Raw genomic sequence first — 22,948 nt, forward strand, 5'->3', positions numbered from 1 at the left:
TCCTTGTGTGACCCTCCCTAGACACTGATGATGGCATCAGGGTAAGTGAGTGCTGGACTCCAGGGAAGCCAGTCCACAGATGAGCTTTTGAGGTTTTGCGCCCCTGTCTCAAAATAAAAACATAAAATAAAAATGATTGGCCAGGCGTGGTGGTGCACACCTGTAATCCCAGCGCCTCGGGAGGCTGAGGCAGGAGGATCATGAGTTCAATGCCAGCCTTAGCAACTTAGTGAGGCCCTAAGAGACTCAGTGAGACTCTGTCTCTAAATAAAATATAAAAAGGGCTGAGGATGTGGTTCAGTGGTGCCCCCTGGGTTCAATCCCCAGGGGGCATACTTACTTACTTTAGGCGAACTTACTTACACAGAAAAAAAAGTGCTTGACCCTATTAATCATAAGAGATATGCAAATAAAAACCCAATAAGATGCCACTTCATTCCCACTAGGCTAATTAGAAGCAAAAAGTCACCTAATTATGCTGGGGATGTGGCTCAAGCGGTAGCGCGCTCGCCTGGCATGCGTGTGGCCCGGGTTCGATCCTCAGCACCACATACAAACAAAGATGTTGTGTCCGCTGAAAACTAAAAAGATAAATAAATAAATATTTTTAAAAATTCTTTCTCTCTCTCTCTCTCTCTCTCTCTCTCTCTCTCTCTTAAAAAAAAAAAGTCAGCTAATAACAAATGTTAGCAAGGACATAGAGAAATTGGAACCCTCAGTGGAAATAAAAAATGGTATAGCCTCTTTGGAAATGAGTCCGGCCATTTCTCAACCCTGGTACACCCAGGATTACCACTTGACTTCAGTGATTCTACACATAGGTATATATCCAAGAGAAATAAAAACAAGCTCCCACAAAAAAAACTTATTTTTGTGAACGTTCATGCCAGCATAATTTATTACAGTCAAAAAGTAGGAACAACCCAAACTACATCAACTGACAAATAAACAAAATGCAGTCTATGCATACAATGGATTACTGAGTAATAAAAAGAATGTCATTCTGATACATGCTACCACTTGGATGGATCTTGAAAACATTACACTAAGTGACAGAAGCCAGTCTCAGAAATCCATACGTCAGTCTCCATTCACATGAAGTCCAGAATAGAGGTATATAGAAAAAGAATGTGGAACACGGGTTACCTAGGGCTGGGGAGGAGACAGGAACCTAGGGGGACAGGGAAGTGATACCTAAGAAGTACAGAGTTGTTTCTTTTTGAGATACTGAAAATATTCTAAAATGGACTGGTGATAGTTGCACATATCTCTGAATATACCCAAAACCACGGAACTGTACCCTGAATGACTGAGTGGATTGTATTGGTATATGGATGACAGCTCAATTAAGCTGTTTTTTCAAAAAGTGCTACCTGAAACCCTGAGCCTGTCCCTTTTATGTCTGGGCCTAGTGTACAGAACACCCCCTTCCTTAGAGTCACAGTGTCTGGCCAAGCTGAAGTTTCTCCAGAGATGACCCAACCCTCGGGTTCTCCCATCACCACCTGAATCCTTCCTCTTCCAACCCTTCCCTCTGCTGTGCCTCAGGAATTCTCATCTGAGAGCCGGGGGCTGGCAAGTGCCCACATTCACTCTCCTCTCGGCAGCTTTGTCTCGGCTAGGCCCTGGCTTCTCCACCCTTTCCTTCTCTTGTGCCCGTGTTTTGTCCTGACAAACCCATAGCTAGCAAAAGTGGCCCCGAAAGTGGCTACAGGGGAGTTCCCTCAAGGGAGCGCCCAAACCTCCCTGAGATAAGGTCCGATGGGATTACAGAGAGCAGTGCCTCTTGCCAAGGTAATCAGGGTAAAGCATTTTTTAGGTGAAGTTACTTACAGAAAGGCTGAAGTGTCACTGCAATGGTCAGAGGGCTGTTCTACAGTGAGAGAAAATGTCCTCAGCAACAGGGTCAGGGTGTAGAGTTTAATAGGAGGATGTAAGGAATTTAGCCCAGAGCCAGTTTCAGTGCCTTGGGTAACAACCTCAATTTCTTTATCAGTGCGAGATCCTGGGCTCCAGACACCTGAAGCTGGCCAGGTCACACAGCAGTTCAAGGCATTCTGGTTTTCAGTCAGGACACAGAAAGATAGGGGAACCAAGGGACCCCACAATTTACACCCGGATGGCTCTTATAGTCTCACGTGCCCACCTCTCCTGGGATGTCCCTGAGCTGTAGGAAAGAGTCGAATGGCACATAAAGACCTTTTTTCTAATTATATGAAACACTGTAAACAGAACCCACACCAAAAGGAAATACAGATGCATGTTACCACAACCTAAAATCACTTTTTTTTTTTTTTTTGGTACCAGGGATTCAAGCCAAGGGTCTTAACCACTGAGCTAGATCCCCAGCCCTTTTTTATATTTCATTTAGAGACAGGGTCTCACTGAGTTGCTTATGGTCTCACTAAATAGCTGAGGCTAGCTTTGAACTCATAATCCTCTTGCCTCAGTCTGCCACAGTCTGGCTGGGCACAAATCACAAGCCACTGAAGCAGGAACAAACTTTATTTCTGAACTCCACCAGCACACTCCACACACGCTCCCCGGCAACTCTCCCAAACGCCATGGGGCTCTTCCAGGAACCAACAACCGGAAATTCCTCTTCCGGAAATCCCTCCTCCTGCACTTCCCCAACCAATGGGAACTCTCCAGGAATCCCCAGGAGAACTCCAAAGTAGCAGGCCGAGGCGGACAGTAAAGGTCTAATATACAACCGAATCAATCCAGCATCATCTTAATGGCTTGCCTCTCAACCAATACTATTGGCAAAATGCCAGGGGCCATTCCGACTCGGCTGTGGCTCTCAGCATCAGTCTCCTAAGCCACTGGGACTACAGGCATGTGCTACCACACCTTGCCCTAAAAATCACCGTTTTAAAATGGTTTACACAGTAATTCAAGAAAGAATCCTGAAAGCTGTCATCAACTCTTTTCTTTTCCATCCTTTCCAAATCTGATTGGTCACCAACATCTGACCATCCTCTCTCCTAATGCCACCTAACTCTGTTCCATTCTTTGAGCCTCCTATGCTGCTGGCTATTCAAACACTATACATTGCTCTTCTGGACTCTGATTTGTTCCATTAACTAAATGGTACAACCTCTCCCACAGGTCTTGGAGATAAATATCTGCACCCTGACCGCTTGGCATTTATTTTTAATAATACAATTTCAGTTAAAAAAAAAAAAAAAAAAAACTACTTACAACATTTTTCAAAAATTTCTCTAATTTTGTTTCATAGTAAAAAACAGATCCTGAAAACAAAGCTTTAACAGTTCATATTACTTTGGGAAAGACAAAACAGAACAAGCTTGCAAAGCCAGCTAAACAAGGCCTTGGGTCATGTAGAACCTGAAGGATCCTAATCTTACCAGTCACAGGAGATGGTCACCATGGGCCTGGGAGTGCTTCCCTAATTTCTTTATTCATGAAAATCTAAGGAGAAAAATGGTCACAGTTTCCAGAGTTCCCTGCTTGATTATAGCCATTCTCCAAGGCCACATTCTCCCATGCCTTGTAGGACCCCATAATATAAAGGAAAAACCTCCAGCAATCTGAATCTTACCACAAGTGTTCCTAGACCCATGACCAAGGCTTTAAGGGCCCACAGCCAAATGGGGAAAAGAAAAACAATGTGGTAAACTTCTTATAAAGCTTAAATCTCTCAATTTAAAGGACTCAACTTTATTCTGAGATTATATTTTTCCTGTTGGGGAGGGGTACCAAAATATTATTTTATAAAATAACAGAGCACATATCTGATAAAGATAGGCAGGTGTTTTATCATTTATGTAAAAATCAAAAAAATAGTTATCTTGTACAAGACCCCCAATCTTCTTTTTTAATTAGTAGCAATTCAAAAAGCCCACAAATCTGAGTGCCCCTCATCTCCGTACTCCCTGAATCCTCTCCCAGAATGTGGATTCTGACAGGGTTTTCCTGGGTCCTTCGTTGTACCAACTCCAGTCTGGTAGTATTGGCTGTCTGGAGTGTTAGGAAGATCCCGAGCACGTGCCTGCTCATTGAGGCAGGGCATGCTCAGCCAATTATCGATGTCTGACGTGGCATTGAGGAGGGTGGGAAGGACATGGGAGATGGAACAGAGGAAGAGTGCCATGGGCAATGCATCTGACAAAGGGCAGCCTGGCTTAAGACATGCCAGAGCCCAATATTGAAACCACTTGGTAAAATATAACTGAAAAAAACTTAATGACTTGCTCAGCCCCTTAACTAATAAGTCATCACGAAACACAGAAAGGAAAGTACTACGAGGTCACAAGGGTACTGAGTGGTCAGCAGGGTTCACTCACTACCTCCTGGTCTGTGATTCATTTCATGCCTCAAGGAAACCCCAGGCATTCTGTCCATGCTGAAACTGTTCTTTCCAGGGTCTGCCTGACACCTGGAAAGAATGCTCAGCCCAGTCAGGCTGACCAGGAAAGGGCTCAGCAGGAAGTAGCCACACAGCTGACCAAAGGAAACACAGCCAAAGGCAGTCTTTTTCAAAAAAAGCTAATCTTGTGATCTCATCAGCAGTGCAAAGTCCAAAGATTAACAAAATACTGCAGGAAAACAAAGGCACTAAAGAGTAGGAATAAAAACCAAGACTGGCTTCATTCTAGGAGCAGAGTTGGCAAAGAAGAGATCTCCGTGAAACACATCTGGACTGAAGCAGATTCAAGGTTAGCAAGCTGCTATCTTCATGAGTTTGGAAACGATGAAATCTTTTGAGAATCATCATCCCCATGGATAGCTCTGCTGAGGCTCAGGGCTCTGAGCTACATGCTGTTCCACCTGCCTCCCAGAACAGGAAACGGGCACTGAAGACCCCATCTGAAACAGGCCACCACATCTGGACACAGGGTAACTGACCCCAGAGTCTAGAGCTTGCATATTCTTTGCCCTGGGAGCAAAGTCACCTGTGTGTAAGGCTTTACACAACATTTAGGCAAACCAAGTGCCTATTATAAAAAAATGATTAAATCAAGTAGGACCCAGGCATGGAACACCCTGTAGTTCACAAGATAGGGGTAAATCTTAGTGCTGAGATGGGAAGGGGGCCACATGCACAGAGTAGAAACAATAACTGCTGAACAACAGGTAGGGCCATTCCACTGAGAAAGTCTGTACATACACGTGACACGTGACCCACTTACCTGCCCACATATGCACAGAAAAAGATCCCAGGAGGATACATGACAAAGCCAACAGAGAGGGAGGGACTTTCATTGTTGCTACTTTATGAATCCCTGGATGATTAGCAGCTTTTTAAAAATATATCCTACCGGGCTGGGGATGTGGCTCAAGAGGTAGCGCGCTCGCCTGGTGTGCGTGCGGCCCGGGTTCGATCCTCAGCACCACATACCAACAAAGATGTTGTGTCCGCCGACAACTAAAAAATAAATATTAAAAAAAAAAAATTCTCTCTCTCTCTCTCTCTCTCTCTCCTCTCTCACTCTCTCTTTAAAAAATATATATATACTACCTTTTTTATTTAAAATATAAATTAAAAAATACAAATAACATCTACATACATAAAAAGAAACAGAGTCATCTTTACTCCTCTTTTGCTGAATCAGGAAAAACCATTTACTAGAAAAGGCAACAGGCTGGGGAAGTGAACCCTGCCTGCCTCCCTCTAGCAGCTTTTGACATTTTTCCCCGCCTTCGCTGGCACATCAGGATGTATTTTTCCCCCCAGTTCAGATCAAAAGCAACACTTAATTTTTGAAGCAGGACTGGCATTCGAAAATCTGTAGAGCAAACCCAGATGGAGCAGAAGTGAGAGAAGCCCAGCCCAATGGAAGTCTGGTGATACCAGATACCAACAGCCACAGCTTCCAACTCCACCCGTCTTGCCTTCACTCTCTTTAAGTCTATTATTTACTTATCATTTATCTTCTCCTTGCTTCCAGATGGGCTTGAAGTAGTTCCCAAATGGGTTTAGGGCAATGAATAATAGTTGACCTGAAAAACTTAAATTACTAGCACAGGAAGCAAGGTGCAGAAATAGCAAGAAGAATTCTTTTTTTTTTTTTCCCACCAAGATGGAACTGAAAGCAACAATGGAAGTTCCTGCCCCTGCCAATGCCTAAACCAAAGCAAATGCTTTGAAGGGCAGGAAGGCAGTGTTGAAAGGCATCCATAGCTGCAAAAAGATCCTCATGTCACCCACCTTCCAGGGGCCCAAAACACTGTGGCTCCATAGGCAGTCCAGATGCCCACAGAGGAGTCCACAGGAGAAACAGGCTTGCCTAGGATGCCATAGACAAGCTCCCCTGACCGGAACCAGCCAGGAAGGAAGAGGACAACAACACACTTCTGTTCACTGAAGATGTGAAAGATCAAACAGGCTGTGAAGAAGCCCTGTGAATTGATGTGGCCAAGGTCAACACCCCATAGACCTGACAGAGAGAAAAAGCATATGTAGATTGCCTATTGATTGTGATGCTTTGGACACTGCCAACAAAATTTTGCTCATCTAAATAGTCCAGCTGGCTAATTCTATGTTTTGTTTTTTTTTCCACATTAAAAAGAAATAAACCAGGGGTGGTAATGCAACTCCTGTAATCCCAGTGGTTCAGGAGGCTGAGGCAGGAGGACTTCAGGTTTGAAGTCAGCCTCAGCAACTTAGCAAGGCCCTAAGCAACTTAGCCAGGCCCTGTCTCAAAATAAAAAATAAAAAGGGTTGGGGACGTGGCTCCATGGGTAAGGCCCCTGGGTCCAATCCCAGGTACCAAAAACAAAAATAAAAACAAAACAAAAAAAGTAAGAAGTGTCTTTTTTAACAGATGCACAGGGATCTCTGTACATTTAGCCATAAGAAAAAACCATACATGTGGGGAAAAAAATCACTTGGCAAAAAGCGCACAGTACTGGTACAGAAAGTATGCATTAGCCTACTATTCATGATGCACTGCCATGGAGAATGTAGGAAATATGATGTAATTCCACCATGTCTTAAAATTCTAGTATATTCCAGATGTATTACAACTGCTTCCAAGATAGCCCCACTCTGAATGTGACCTCACACCAACGACTCCATAAGAACCTTTCTCAGGGCTGAGGCTACAGCTCAGTGGCAGAGCGCTTGCCTGGCATGTGTGAGGCACTAGGTTTATTCCTCAATACCACATAAAAATAAACAAATAAAATAAAGGCATTCTGTCCATCTACAACTACAAAAAAAAATTTAAAGAAAGAACCTTTCTCATGTCTAAGATGCTAAGGACACTTGGCCTGTTTGAAGACCATCATGAAATCTCCCTTCAAGCCTTCTTTTCTCCTTTCTTTTTTCTTTTCTTTTCTTTTTTAATGGTACTGGGGATTGAACCCAGGGACACTCTAACACTGAGCCACATCCCCAACCCTATTTATTTATTTATTTATTTATTTATTTAGACACAGGGTCTCTCTAAGTTGCTTAGGGCCTTGCTGGCTTTAATCCACCTGACAGCCTCCGGACCCTGGTTCAATCCCCACTACCAAAAAAAAAAAAGCCATGCCCAGCTTTTATTTTTTATTTTGAGACCATGTCTAATCTACTAAGTTGCTTAGGGCCTTGCTAAATTGCTGAGGCTTGGGGGCTGGGGATGTGGCTCAAGCGGTAGCGCGCTCGCCTGGCATGCATGTGGCCCAGGTTCGATCCTCAGCACCACATACCAACAAAGATGTTGTGTCCGCCGAGAACTAAAAAATAAATATTAAAAATTCTCTCTCTCTCTCTCTCCTCACTCTCTTTAAAAAAAAAATTAAATAAATAAATAAATAAATAAATTGCTGAGGCTGTAATTTGTGATCCTCCTGCTTCAGCCTCCAGAGTTGCTAGGATTACAGGCATGTGCCACCGCACCTGGCTCAAGCACCTGGCTTCCATTTTTCAAGTTAATTATTCCCAGCTATTTAATAGCTCTAGCTGCAGAACAAGAGAAGATATAAGTCAGTGTCTTTGTGAATTTTCAAGTAACATGAATGGAAAACACAAACAGTAATAAAAGTATCTGCCACTTACTGGTCAGCCCCATGCTGAGTATGTGCCTCTTTTAACAACTTCCCTATTTACAGAAAAGAAAATTAAGACTTAGAAAAGTGGAGTAACTTGCTCAAGGTCACCTCCACAAGGTCACCAATTTGTTCAAGGGCAATGGTGGAATTCAAACCCATCTGTCATTAGTTACCTTTAGTCACCTGCCAGACAGACTCAGTTATAAGCTCACTATCACAGAAGAGAATGCCCTAATTCCCTCCAAGGAGGACAAATCCTGAGGTGCACTTCCCCTGCACCACCTTCCTCTGTAGCTCTGAGCACAGTGCTATTTTTACCCCCATTCTAGTAAATATTGAATATTGGGTCTACCTCTCCACCAAACTGCAATCTCCAAAATGTACAACTTTTCCTCATTACCCTTATTTATTTAGATCTCTGGCCTCTGTAATAGTACCTGGTACATAGTAGGTGCCCTGTTCACTGGTTTAATGTATGCTCAGAAATCACCGACAGCTTAGGGCACTACGCTAAAGAAGCACAGCCCCCAGGGTTCACCCATGTGTAGGCACAATGCCAGCTGAGCAGAGGGGCAAGAGAATGCCCAGGGGATCTCGAAGTACAAAACTCACAGTGGTGACACAGGGCAGCACATTCACATTTGAAGGAGAGCAGTGTGAGGGATGGTCTCTGGGGTCATGCCACCTGAGCCAAATCCTACCAAGTGCCCAAGGCCACCTGCTTAACCTCCACATACGTAATATCTTCATCTATAAATCTGATTAACAACAGAACCTACCGCTATGTAATTACTAAGGAACAAATAAATAAAAAAATACCTTAGACTAAAAGCTTGCTCTTTATTTTTTTTCCTAATTTTTGGTAGTTATAAATAGAAAGCATGCCTTTATTTTATTTGTTTATTTTTACATGGTGCTGAGCCAACCCAGTGCATCACACATGCTAGGCAAGTGCTCTGCCACTGAACTACAGCCCCAGCCCAAAAGGCTTGCTCTTAATAAGCACATAATAATTACCATTGCTAATGATTGTTACTATGTTAAAAAAAAAAAAAAGAAAAAGAATTCCTGTTTGTCATTTGTTTTCCCCACTGGACCAAAAGGCTGTAAGAAATAAGGAGGAGGGCTTTCTTTCCCTTTGGTCACTTAATACAAAGCAAACCATTATAGTTAAAGGATAATGTAATTACACCAATGATTCATCATTCCCAGCAATGGCCCTGGGTTTCTCGACAATCTCGGGTAACTTTCAGGTTTGAAATCATGTGATTCTATGTCAATTTACTTCTTAAGCTAGACCAAGAACCCAAAAATCTGCTGTGAAGGAACGAAATTTCATTTTTTTACTCCAAGTAAAATATTACACAAGTAAAAAGACACAGTCTAAATATAATTTGATACAAACATCAAAATCTCAAATTTGACAGCTTCAACTCTATCTGTAAAAAAGGAAGCATCTCTTTTTACAATTGCTTTCCTAATAGAAAAATAAACTCCTTTGATCTGGTATTTTATTAGCTATCTTGCAACTAAAAATACTATCAAATATTTTGTGATTAAAAAAAAGTTACAAAGGGGCTGGGGATGTGGCTCAAGCGGTAGCGCGCTCGCCTGGCATGCGTGCGGCCCGGGTTCGATCCTCAGCACCACATACCAACAAAGATGTTGTGTCCACCGAGAACTAAAAAATAAATATTAAAAAAATCTCTCTCTCTCTCTCTCTCTCTCTCTCTCTCTCTCTCTCTCTCTCTCTCTCTCTCTCTCCTCTCTCACTCTCTCTTAAAAAAAAAATAAGAGTCAATCTATTTAAAAAAAAAAGAATGCTTTTGTTTCAAGATTTGACTCCTCCTTACAAATGTTCTCGTGATCGTATCTACAGGTCCTTCTGTGCACTGAAACGTACAAATTATTTACTGTTCATCAACCCAGTTCGTACAATTTTGTTTGCTTTTCTAATCCATTCTGCTTGCTTCTTTCTGTTTTGTTCTTCCTGCTCTTTAAATCTATAATTCTGTTCCTCTCAAATCTTTTTTTCTTAAAATACTTGAGGCAAAATCACAGGCAGTTCACAGGCTATGTTTTTTGTACTCAACTCTGAAAGTGAAAGCAACTGGAAATAAAGGAAACAAAAATAGTTGTTAAATCTCAGCATTTCACAACAAGTCTGCATCACAGGGAAAGCCCCAGGGTTTTATAGCAATATGGGGTTTTTGATGGGGAGGGACACCAGGGATTAAACTCAGGAGCACTCAACCACTAAGCCACATCCCTTGGCACATTCTTGCCTTGCATTTTATTTAGAGACAGGGTCTCACTGAGTTGCTGAGGCTGGCTTTGAATTTATGATCCTCCTGTCTCAGCCTCCTGAGCCGCTGGGATTAGAGGCATGTGCCACCTGTAAGCAATATGTTTTAAGCAAGTCATACAGAACCATCACATAGTATCATAATATAAAATATTGACCCAGTAGAAGCACTAAGTCCTTTCTAAGAATGGACAAGCCTCTGAAAACACAGCCCCATAAACAAGATGTTGCAGTCTAGCACAACAAAAAAGAAATGATTTTTTTAAAAAGAAAATGATATTTACTACCTGCCCTTCAAGTTCTTGAGGGCTCAGGATCTGCTTATCAGTCCAATGACCAGGCTTGGTTTCATAATTTTTATTTTTTATTTTTTATGCCACATAGGAACAGTGAGCCTTAAGAGGAAGGGGAAGGAGAAGACAAGCAGGAGGCAGGGTTTTGTTATATGAATGTTTAGGCAAACAGCCACACTGGTTTCAAATTTATGTAATTCCTAAATGATCTACCCCTTTACAGTCTTTATAGGTACATAATGTCTATGACTATTCTTTTATATCGAGAGCACTCCAGATATTGTAGGTTCTCCTGTGAGGGCAAAACAAACATAAAAAGCCCAGGTAAGAAAATGCTCTGCCAAAAAAAGGTGTTTCAGGCAAAGTGAGATGACAGTCTTGGGGACAAAAGACCAGTTTACTGGTTCTAACAAGATCAAGTAAATGCTATATCTGTAGCTAACAACCTGTGTTATACACTGAATAGTTTAAGACACTGAATAGTCTGTTAAGAGGGTAGATCTCATGTTCTCACTACAATAAAATAAATTTTAAAAAAAAGAAAGAAAGGATTAGTTATCTGCTGAGTGGTTTTCTAGTGTGCCCTCAGGGACAGCTGGGAGTGAGAAATGCCAGTACCCTAAAATGCGGCAACACAGACACCACCCATGCCCCCCCTACACACACACACACACACACACATACACACACACATATACACACACATACAGCTGCTTCCTCCTTTGCCAGCTAACTTCTACATCCTAATTCCTCTGTGTGCTTCATGTGGTTTTTGTTTGTTTTTTAACATCCCACTCTGTCCTTGCCTAGGAGACACAGCATGGTATACAATCATGGGCAAATTCCTCAAGATCATACTCTCCAAGAACCTGAAAATCCTAGTAACGCATATGCCCCAAACCAGCTCTACAAGCCAAGCAAGAGCCCAGAGACCCCAAATGGCCACCACACAGACCCAGGCTCACCCCAGGGGGCGCCCAGCCACCAGGGACCTGCCAACAGCACAGGCTGAGGTTTCTGCTCCTCTCCCTGCAGGGACAAGTAACAAAGAGTGACCAACTCAAGAGCCCCACTGGGTGTTCTCCCTCTAGGCAAACTGTGGAGTGTGGCCTAGAGACTTGCAAGAGGCTGGCCTCAAGGGGCTCAAGGATGGCCAAGGGGGTGAGGTGGTCTAACTATGCTGTGGGGGGGCAGTGTAGCCTGTGGGTGGGGAGCACCCACAATGCATTGTGGGGGTCTGGTACTCATAATGCACCAGACGGCAGCCTCTGAATCCATGCACACCTGGGTCGTGGGTCAGGGAGCCCAGAGACAAGGAAAGGGAGTGACTGCCGATCTTTGTTAAGGTTGGCTGCTCAGGGTGGTGGGCGAACATAAGGGGAGTGGAAAGAAGATGCGAGAATCACAGTTCAGAAGTTCAACCCTCCTCCCCTCTTCTGGAAAGCTGAGCACCTCCCTACTGTACCAGCCTCCTGCTCAGTCTCCTAGGGCACTGAGTGGACACTCCAAGGCCACCTCCCAAGGCCACCATCATCTGCTGCATGCTCCTCGACGGGCTTACTTTCTGCTTTTCTCCTGAGGGCTCTGGGCTCCGACCACACCAGTGAGACCCCTCTTCCTCTCCTGGTCAGTGGACACTCCACTCTCTCTCGCTGGCAACCCCTGCCTCATGTGGCTGAGGCAAAATATCAACAGCAAACAGAGCCCTTGGGATGGCCAGGATCCCTGCAAACACTTCTCATGTGAACTCATTTACTCCACACGACCACCTTCGAAGGGACACTGTCGGTGTCCCCACCTGAACAATGAGGCACAGAGAGACGATGTGACTTTCTCAAGGTCCCACTGCTAATACGAGGTAAAGCCAAGGTTTAAATCCATTGTCAGCAACAGAGTCTCTGCTCCCCACCCACAGGCTGCACTGCCCCTCACAGCACAGTTCAGACCACCTCATCCCCTTGGCCATCCTGAGCCCCTTGAGGCCAGCCTCTTGCAAGTCTCTAGGCCACACTCCACATTCACCTCACATGAGGACAATCCTCAGCTTCTCTCCCCACCTAGATTAGAAGGCCCATAAGAGCAAGGCTTCATTTCCATATCATCTGTATTCATTTTCTATTTCCGCTGTGATAAATTGCCACTAATTTGATGACTTGTAAAAACAGACATGGGGGGGGGGGCGGGTACCAAGGATTGAACCCAAGGCACTTTAACCATTGAGCCACATTGCAGGCATTTTTATGTTTGAGACAGGGTCTCAGTAAGTTGCTGAGGCTGGCTTTGAACTCAAAATCTTCCTGCCTCAGCCTTCTGAGTTGCTGGGATTACAGGCATGCACCACTGTGCCCAGTTTACAACATGCATTTTTCTTTTTTTGGAGGTGGTTGAGGGGGTGCCAGGGATTGAACTCAGGGACACTCAACCACTGAGCCACATCCCCAGCCGTATTTTGTGTTTTATTTAGAGACAGGGTCTCACTGAGTTTCTTAGCTCCTCATTTTTGGTGAGGCTGACTTTGAACTCATGATCCTCCTGCCTCAGCCTCCCAAGATGCTGGGATTACAGGCATGCACCACCCTACGTGGCTACAACATGCATTTCTTAAGGTCAGAAGTTCAACATAGGTCTCTGCAGGCTACAACCAAGGCATCAGCAAGGGTGTTTTCCTTCTGGCGACAATCTGTTTCCCTGCCTCTAGGGGTGCTCACTTTCCTTGACTCATGGCCCCTTCCTCCATCTTCAAAGCCAGCAACTGATCATCTCTGTGACCCTTCCATGTCTCCATCTGACCACAACCAGGAAGGTTCTCTTTTAAGGACTCACGGATTTAGATTGGACTCACCTGGATAACCCAGGATCATCACCCCATCTCAAGGTCCTTAATATGGTCACTCCTTGCAAAGTCCCTTTTGCCATGTAATGAAATCTATTCACAGGTTCCAGGTACTAAAATGTGGACATCTTGGAGCCATTATTCTACCACCAACAACTTTGCATATAAACCAAGGGAGCCTCCCCCTGACAAATACGGGATTGATCTCCGTCACACTCCAGCTGAAGCTCCTGGATCCCGGAGTTATGATCCTTTCATGACCCCTTTATGTGCTGAGCATTAGACTTGTGGCCCCCAAATGACAAAGAGCTCTTTAAACACCCCTTTTAACACCCCCCAATAATGAGAGCACATGATGGACACACAGATTTTTGACAGTCTGGGGATAGAACACAATGCTAACAAATCAGGAGTTTGACCCCACTTCAAAAACTGTTTTCCTTTTTGCTTTTTAAAACATAACAACTTGTTTCAAAATATAAAAAATATCACAATATTAAATAAAAATTCTCCCTCTCTCCTTGCCTCTTAAGCATTTTTGTATCCTTCTAGAGGTATTTTATGCATTTGCAAGTAAATGGTAGCACTACATACATCCCTTCCTGTTCCCCTCTCTTTTTACTTAACAATGTAGACTGCTCTACATCTTATTTTTTGCACCTGCATACTATTCCACTGTGCAGATGTATCATAACTGATTTCACCAGCCCCCACCCATCACTCTTATGCTAAATCGACTGTGCTCCATGAATACTTGTGAGTACATCTGAGGGATATTTTTTTCAGTAAGTGGAATTTCTGGGTTCAGTAAGATCATGTGAATTATTAACTATGACAGAAATTGGCAAGGTACCCCCTGCAGAAAATAGTTGAATTAATTGTTTTCCCATATCTTCCCTAACATGATCAGTTTTCAAAAACTTTTTTTAGGGGCTGGGGCTGGGGCTCAGTGGCAGAGTACTTGCCTAGCATGTGTGAGGCACTGGCTTTGATCCTTAGCATCACATACAAAAATAAATTTTTTAAAAAAAGGAATGCTGTCCATCTACAATTACAAAAAGAAAAGAAAAAAAAAAAAACTTTTTTACCCTTGCCCATCCCAGACAGATGAAATATGGTCGAGTGAAATTTAACTGGTATTTTTTTTCAATTATGCATGAGATCAAGCACTTTTATGTTAAGGGAGCCACTGATTTATTTTATATGAATTATTTGTTCATATCCTTGACCATTTTCTTATAGTTTTTATTTGATTTGTAGGAGTTCTTTTGTGCTAGGGAGATTAATACTGAGTCCATAAAACAGTTGCAAATATATTTTTCTGGTTTGTTTTAGGTAATGAATTTTATCCTTCTTTTCCTTATGGCATCTAGGTTTTGCACCGTATGTAGAAACATCACTCCGACTCCGAAATTACGAAGATTATTCTCCGTTGACTCTTCTAGAGAGACTACTCATCCATATACAGTGAAAAGTTCTGTTCAGGGCTGGGGATGTGGCTCAGGCGGTAGCGCGCTCGCCTGGCATGCGTGCGGCCCGGGTTCGATCCTCAGCACCACATACCAACAAAGATGTTGTGTCCGCCGAGAACTGAAAGGTGAATATTAAAAAAAAATTCTCTCTCTCTCTCTCTCTCTCTCTCTCCTCTCTCTCTCTCTCTTTAAAAAAAAAAAAAAAAAAAAAAAGAATGGTATTTAAAAAAAAAAAAAAAGTTCTGTTCATGGTCATGAATTACACTCTGGCCATAATGTGCTATTGGCCATAATATATGGAAACTAAATTTAATTTTCTTAGTAGCTTTTATTTTGTGAAACTCTGCAGTTATAAATCATCATCTCATGACAGCTGGTGAGACAGGGCAGCAAAGACTTATTTGTCCTGTTTTACCAGAGAGGTTAAAGTCCTGCCCAAAGCCACACAGTGTCATGAATACTCAAACTCAAGACTTGTGAATGTCAGAAGCTGTTCTCTCTACCTCCCCCGCAACACACTCCGCCTTTCTTTCTTTCTTTTTTTTTTAATATTTTTTTAAGGAGAGACAGAGAGACAGAGAGAGAATTTTTTTTTAATATTTATTTTTTAGTTCTCGGCGGACACAACATCTTTGTTGGTATGTGGTGCTGAGGATCGAACCCGGGCCCACGCATGCCAGACGAGTGCGCTACCGCTTGAGCCACATCCCCAGCCCCACACACTCCGCCTTTCTTAACAAAAACATCCATATGCATTCAAACCTTGAGGTCATCTCTGAAGCCATTTCCAAATAATTTCAAAAGAAGGTGAATCATAACTTTTCTAATCAAAACCAGCATTTATTTAAGTGGGCCACACGGTGATCCAAATAAAGTGACTCATCCTCAAACGTCTGAGCCAATGTCCCCATCAATGGACAGAAGTCCATGTGCCTATATCACTCTGCCAAGTAAGGAATTTAAATGTTCCCGGATCCCCAAGGACTCAAGAGTGAATAGTTAGGAGCAGAGCTTCTCGGTGTGGGGAGGAAAGGAGGCGAGGGACATCCGAATCACAGGAGGCTCTTTTCAGATCGAGTGTACCCCAACACCCCCTCCTGCACAGTCCCCACCAGAAGTGCACCACAGACCCCTCCAGTGTGTAAACATTGAAAACCACCATTCCAGAGCACAGGTCTGCATCTGAGCAACCCCTGATGCCACACCCCTTCCATCCTCCAACCAACCCCTTAACTCTTCTGTACTCCTTGGCGTCCATTCACAACTAGATCAGTCCGGGTTTCCTTGCCTCCGGCCCTTTGTCCCTCCACCCAATCCACCATTTCCCATCTGTAGGCTCCGCATCCACACCTCCTCGTTCAGGACGTCCCTGACCACTCATTAAAGTAGACTCTCCCAGTAATGCTCTGGCCTCTTATTTTTACCTTTGATTTCATCACAGTTGGTATTATTTTATCTACTAATCTGTTTTCTTGTTTATTATCTGTCATCTTTAAAAAGTCCCCTGAGGGCAGGGACCTTGTCCAAATCACTCATGGTATAACCCTAGCACTTAGCATAGTGCCTGGCACACAGTCAGTGTTCAATAGGTATTGAATAAATTAAATTGGATTGAATGAGTTCCAGCTCTTTCCCCATCTCAGCATCACCATCAAGGTTCTGAGCAGCCCAGCAGCCTGGGATGGGCAGGTGGATATGAGGATCACTCACCTGGCCTCTCCTCCTCGCCCACCTCCCCTCACTCATGATTAAGCCTTCCTCTTAGGAGAAAAGAAAGTGCTTAGCAACAGCCCAGAGTGGAATGCCAAAAAAAAAAAAAAAAAAAAAAAAAAAAAAAAAACACATTTTCCTCAGCTATTTCCTGTATCTTTTCTCTTGACCTCACTCCACTGAACTGTGGAGGATGAGTTGGGGAATAATGTTAAAATTTTGCTATTAGAAATCAAAACCAGGAAATAGGAAAGACAGAATGAATCAGACATAACTTTCCTATGTTCATACATGAATTCATGACCAGTGTAACTCCACAGCATGTACATCCACAAGAATGGGAAGTTATACTTCATGTATGTATGATATCTCAAAATACACTGTGTCATGTATATGTAAAAAGAACAAAGTTTTAAAAAATCAAAACTAGCCTGGCACAGCAACTCTGGCTGCAGCAGGAAGATTGCAAGTTCAAGATCAGCCTTGGCAACTTAGCAAGGCCTTGTCTCAAAATGAAAAGGGCTGGGGGTGTAGCTCAGCAGTGGAGCGCCCGCTAAGCATGCATAAGACTCTGGGTTCCATCCCCAGCAACAGAAATAACTAAGTAATAATACAATAAATGTAGCAATTAAACAAAAAATAACTGGTTGTTTACTATGTTCCACTGTATGAAATCTGTGACATGAATTATCCTTTCTATCGTGACAGCCCCACGAACCAGGTATCACAATTACCCCAATTTTATAACCAAGAAAATGGTAACCAGTCCTGCAGCTCTAAGTGAAGAAGCCAGGATTCAAGCCCCAGTGGATGGACTCAGAAGATCCCTCACTCCCACTGCATGGGAATCCCCACAACTAACAGGGTACCCACTTCCTCCTTAGTAATAAATACTCAAAAGATAGCCATGAGTAGAGAATATCTACTTTAAAAACTAAGTTATTAAAGGGTCAAATGTTTTAGGGATGTGGGGGCAGGACCAGAGTTCTGGGAGAAGCTAACAGCCAGACATCTGAAAATGACATTCTCTTCTTTGGAAAGGAGATAACACAAGACAGACCTGTTTAGGGTCATTAGCTATACAGGGCCCCCTAAAGATAACCAAAGACAATGATAACTCAATCCAATATGCTAAGAGTCTATTATGTGATAATTCTAGGTTTGGTTCTAGTGAGGGATTTTTTTTTTTTTAATGACTAAATAACCCTCCCTGAATTCTAAGACATAAAGATGCCAAGACACAGATATGAATCAGGTCACTTGTACTGCAAAGCTCACTGTATGTGCTGAAAGAAACATCACTGCTGACTGGGCTCCAGAATGCTGGAGAATAGAGGAGAAGCAGGACTCGACTTTGCTACTGACATTAGAACAAGCACAGAAAATAGGACCAGTGCGGGGTGGTTAGGAAGCACTAATGACCTTGTGTACTAATTTCTATATCAAAATAGACTCTACTGTTATGTATATCTAAAAAAGAATAAAATTAAAAAAAAAAAAAAAAGAAGAAGCAGTACTAATGGGGCTGGGCATGGTGGTGTACACCTGTAATCCCAGTGGCTTGGGAGGCTGAGGGAGGAGAATTGGGAGTTCAAAGCCAGCCTCAGCAAAAGCGAGGTGCTAAGAAACTCAGTGAGACCCTGTCTCTAAATAAAATACAAAATAGGGCTGGGGATGTGGCTCAGTGGTTGAGTGACCCTAAATTCAATCTCCAGTGCCCCTCCCCAAAAAAAAACACTAATGCTTTGTGGAAAAAATAGGAGCTCAGCCCCCAGGAGTAGAGGGCCTGTATCAGCAGGATATTGCAATATAGGTGTAGAAGGGCTATAGTGGGCATTTTGGCATGAGGAGAGGGGAATATGGACTTCTATCCTGTTAGAAGGCAGGGACAGAGTACAATCATGCCTCTTATAAACTTGGTTCCATGACTGTCCCTCGAGGATGCCAAATCCAAGGATATTCAAGTCCCCGACATAAAAGGCATAGTATTTGCATGTAACCCATGCACACACACCCCATATACTTTAAATCATCTCTAGATCACTTATAATACCTAAAACAATGTTTACACATCAATTCATTCACATGGATTCAGTGTAGTATTCAATGTATGGCAAATTCAAGTTTTTCCTTCTTGGAATTTTCTGGAATTATTTTTTTCCCAGTCATGATTAGTTGAATACATGGATGTGGAACGTCAGATAGGGAGGGCCAACTACAAAGGAAAGTCCGACACAATGGCAGTGATTCATCTGGGGACAGGTGGAGGAAGAATTTATAAGGAAAGAAATTACAGGCCACGTGCTTCAACTGGGGGCTGCTGGAACACACCAGCCAGGGGAAGAGCCACGGAGAAGTACCTGAAAACAACAAGGAAGCAAAGCACAGGGGATTTTTGCAGGACAGCAAAACTACTTTGCATGATCCTATTCTGATGGCTACGTGTCTACAATGACACATTTTATACGTTTGTCAAAATCCACAGAACATCATACCAAGAATGAACCCAACCATAAACTCTGATCTATGGGTGATAAGGACAGGTTAATGTAGGTTCACTGATCATAACAAATGCACCTCTTTGTGGGGAGGCTACACATAATAGGAGGACACGAGGTGTACCAGTCTCTGTACTTTCTGCTCAATTTTGCCATGAACCTAAAACTGCTCTAAAAAAAATAAACAATTAAGATAAACGGATGATAAGAAAAGCTTGGACAAAGGGTATGATAGAGAAAAAAGAGTCAGGGGTGACTCAGAGACCAGGTGATTGGAAGAAGATGGAGTCACCAGGAGGATGAGGAAGTTGGAAAGGAGTCCTGTTTTCAGAAGTAAGAAAGATTAATCTGACTGGGAACATGGTAGATGAATACAGGACATTCGTGCAGTCCTATTTGGGGCAAAAACAAGAAAAGGGTATAAGGTACAGAGATTAGGGGTAAATTCAACATTCAATGTTCTACTATTTTTTTTTAGCTATACATGGACACAATACTTTTATTTATTTATTTATTTTTATGTGGTGCTGAGGATTGAACCCAGTGCCTCACACATGCAAGGCAAGAACACAACCACTGAGCCACAACCCCAGCCCAAATGTTCTGCTTTTAAACTGAGAAAAGTCTTTAAAAAAAAAAAATAAAAAGAAGAAACTTAACAACATCCAGGAAATCACCATCTTTACCCAATATGTCCCCTCTGTGGTGAAGCCCTGCTGCTAGAGAGGGGTTTCAGTTACTTGTACAAATGGGAACAACCATGTGTGATCTACCCGTCAAGTCTGAATCTACATAAAGGATCACAATCCAAATCTGGAGAACTGGCAAGTAATTTGAGAGGCAAGCAAGAAGATTTCACTTGGGAACAAGGAGTGTGCCCCCAAATTAAGCAGGGGGATATGATGGGAGGCAGTATAGTTCCTCAATACCAAACCTCCTGGCTGTGCATTCACATCCTGCCCTCTGCCAAGGGAAACTTCCATCTCTCTGTGTTTCAGTTTCCTCATCTACAAAAAGAAGATGACCGCCAACTTCGTAGATCTGCTGTGAAGACCAAATGAACAAACATGGAGGCATGTGCCTGACACCATGCCAGCTATCATCAGGGTTCATTTTCATTTTGAGGGGTACTGGGGATTAAACTCAGGAGCACTTGACCACTGAGCCACATCCCCAGCCCTATTTTGTATTTTATTTAGAGACAGGTTGCTTAGCACCTCGCTTTTACTGAGGCTGGTTTTGACCTTGAGATAGATCCTCCTGCCTCAGCCTCCTAAGCCACATTTTCTATCTTAGGCTTGCTACTATCAGGGTTCATTTTTTATCTTCGATTTTTCCAAGCCCCCCTGAGGTGAAAAACTGCTGAGGTGCCTTCCTCTTCACCACAGAATGTTTCTTCCTTAGAAACAACAATTCTATTCAACTATCTTCTTTGTCAGATGGGAATCTAATACTCAGGGTGCAGAATGTTTTAAATCTACTTGCTTTGAAACACGATCACGGGGCTGGGGATGTGGCTCAAGCGGTAGCGTGCTCCCCTGGCACGCGTGCGGCCTGGGTTCGATCCTCAGCACCACATACCAACAAAGATGTTGTGTCCGCCGAGAACTAAAAAATAAATATTAAAAAAAAAAAAAGAAACACGATCACACACGTGAACCACACACCGTGGCCATTCCCTGCAAGTCAAATCATTTACTCATGAACATTCAACATCTAGCCAAATTGAAGAAGCCTAAGACACAGAGAAGTAAGTCCTTCTAAAAGAGGGTGAAATGCCAACGTTATTATTAGCTCTATTTGCCATAGGTACTGTAATCCAAGGGCACTTGACATGTGTCTAGACAGCCTAGCCAAGTTCTCAAAACAGAGGTCACAGTTTTGCAAGGTTTCTCAAACAGGGAAATAGGCTGACTAGAAAGTCAGCATCTGGTGGGCACCTCACTGGAAATCATGACCCTGAATTCCCAACACAGGGACTTTGTGTGTTTGGACACAATGACCTCAGTTTCTCTGGGTCTGATTACAAGGAGGCAAGCAGATGAAAAGACTCCAAGTGGTTTGCTGAGACCCAAGAGCTATGGTGACAAAGTCCCCAATCCAGACAGTGACCTCTCACCTTCAGTTATAGCAGGTACAGCCTGCCCACTCCCGCCAACCTCTTCCAAATCTTCTGCCTAAGAGCTGCTCATTCAAGAAGAAATCAGAAGATAATTATAATGCAACAGAAAACTCTTTTGAGTGTGTCCTATTTGTAACTTCAAGGAGTATTGGTTCCCTACATACAAAGCCCTCTGTTCTGTCCTGTACTTTGACCCACTGGATTTCCATTCATAAGAGGAACTGGGCAGTATTTATAGTTTTAGAGAAAAAGACCCTAGAGCTCAGGAGAGAGGGAGACATAGCAGTTTCTCCATGAACCAGTGAAGTCTACTGACCTAACAAAACCCACAATGAGAGTGGATTTCTCCATCCATGAGGGAAGGAGCTGTTTGTGCATAGACAGGTAAAAGAGAAAAAGCCCAAGAGCCCTCCCCACCCACATTCCAGGGAATTCGAAGAACACCTGAACAAAGCCTTGGATTTTCCTGAGCCTGGGGCCTAACTCTCTAAAGAACAGGAGTCCAGCTAATTGGGTCTTTCTTTTTCTAAAGCAATTAAACAATCTGCTTTTACTATTTAACATCCAAACACCACAGGAATGCATTGAAAAGCAAAGAGATAAGGTGTAGCCACCCTCATTTGGGTTCATCTCAGACCTCTTACAAAATATCTAAATTCTTCCAGGAAGAGGTGATAAACTGGGATTGAAACTGGCATAGTGATAATTCATTGGTATGTCTCCCTTGACACACCTCCACTTCTTTTGAGATCAGTCCCCAGATTGTGGAGCTTGTGCAGTATGATCCCATCCCAACACACCCCCATTTGCTCACACACTCCTGGCCCTGCCACCAGGCTACAGAGCTGGGAGCAACTAGGGGGAGCAACTTGTTCCAATTGATGTTCTTCAAAAGATTACTCCGGGGCTGGGGATGTGGCTCAGTGGCAGAGTGCTTTCCTCGCACATGTGAGGCACTGGGTTCAATCCTCAGCACTCATAAAAATAAATAAACAAAGTAAAGATACTGTGCCCATGTATAACTAAAAAAATATTAAAAAAAAAAAAAAAAGATTATTCAGGGCCAGGTGCGGTGGCAACATGCCTGTAATCCCAGCGGCTCTGGAGGCTGAGACAGGAGGATGGTGAGTTCAAAGGCAGCCTCAGCAACTTAGCAAGGCCCTAAGCAGCTTACTGAGACCCTGGCTCTAAATGAAATACAAAAAAGAGCTTGGATGTGGTTCAGTGGTTAAGTGCCCCTGGGTTCTATCTCCGGTACAAAAAAAAAAAAAAAAAAAAAGATTACTGGGCTGTTTTTGGATTAGAAGGAAACGAGATTTACCAGAAGTTGATGCCAATGTACATGAGGGCTACTACCTGAGACAAAGGGGAAGAAAGCAGAAATAGGATCAGAGAGAGCAATCAAGACCCTGAGAAGGCTCAGGTGTGGGGAGAAGATGAGAGGTAGTGGATGGCACAGGGATTGTTCAGACGGGGATGGCACAGGAGACTGCTGGGGGCTAGTAGGAACAGAGTCAAGAGGACCAAGATGCTGAAGGAGCTCAAAGTCATGAGTCCACATCTGCACCATCCCCCTCCATGTTCACACAGCTCATTTTATATTCTTCACTCTGTGTTCTTTTTCTTACAGAGGACTCCAAGCTGTCAAGTTTTAGGCTTCACAAAACTGAAGAGGGGAAGATCACCATGTTGGGCAAGTTCATCTGAGATG

The 22,948-nt window shown here is 43.2% G+C and overlaps 1 protein-coding gene across 2 annotated transcripts in view; it reads right to left on the reverse strand.

Moving 5' to 3' along the window:
• SNX10 (sorting nexin 10) overlaps nucleotides 1–22,948 on the reverse strand; it is a 65,893-nt gene that overhangs the window by 34,832 nt on the left and 8,113 nt on the right. Inside the window, exon 1 of one of the 2 annotated variants that reach the window (XM_081285424.1) lies at nucleotides 9,919–9,979. The exons of the other annotated variant lie outside the window; for it this stretch is intronic. The gene's annotated coding sequence lies outside the window, so the exon portion shown is untranslated. Of the gene's footprint in view, nucleotides 1–9,918; nucleotides 9,980–22,948 lie in introns of those variants that run through there. 2 annotated transcript variants of the gene reach the window in all.

Source organism: Spermophilus citellus (genome assembly GCF_964194105.1).
Source record: "Spermophilus citellus genome assembly, chromosome: 3".
Classification (NCBI taxonomy): Eukaryota; Metazoa; Chordata; class Mammalia; order Rodentia; family Sciuridae; genus Spermophilus; species Spermophilus citellus.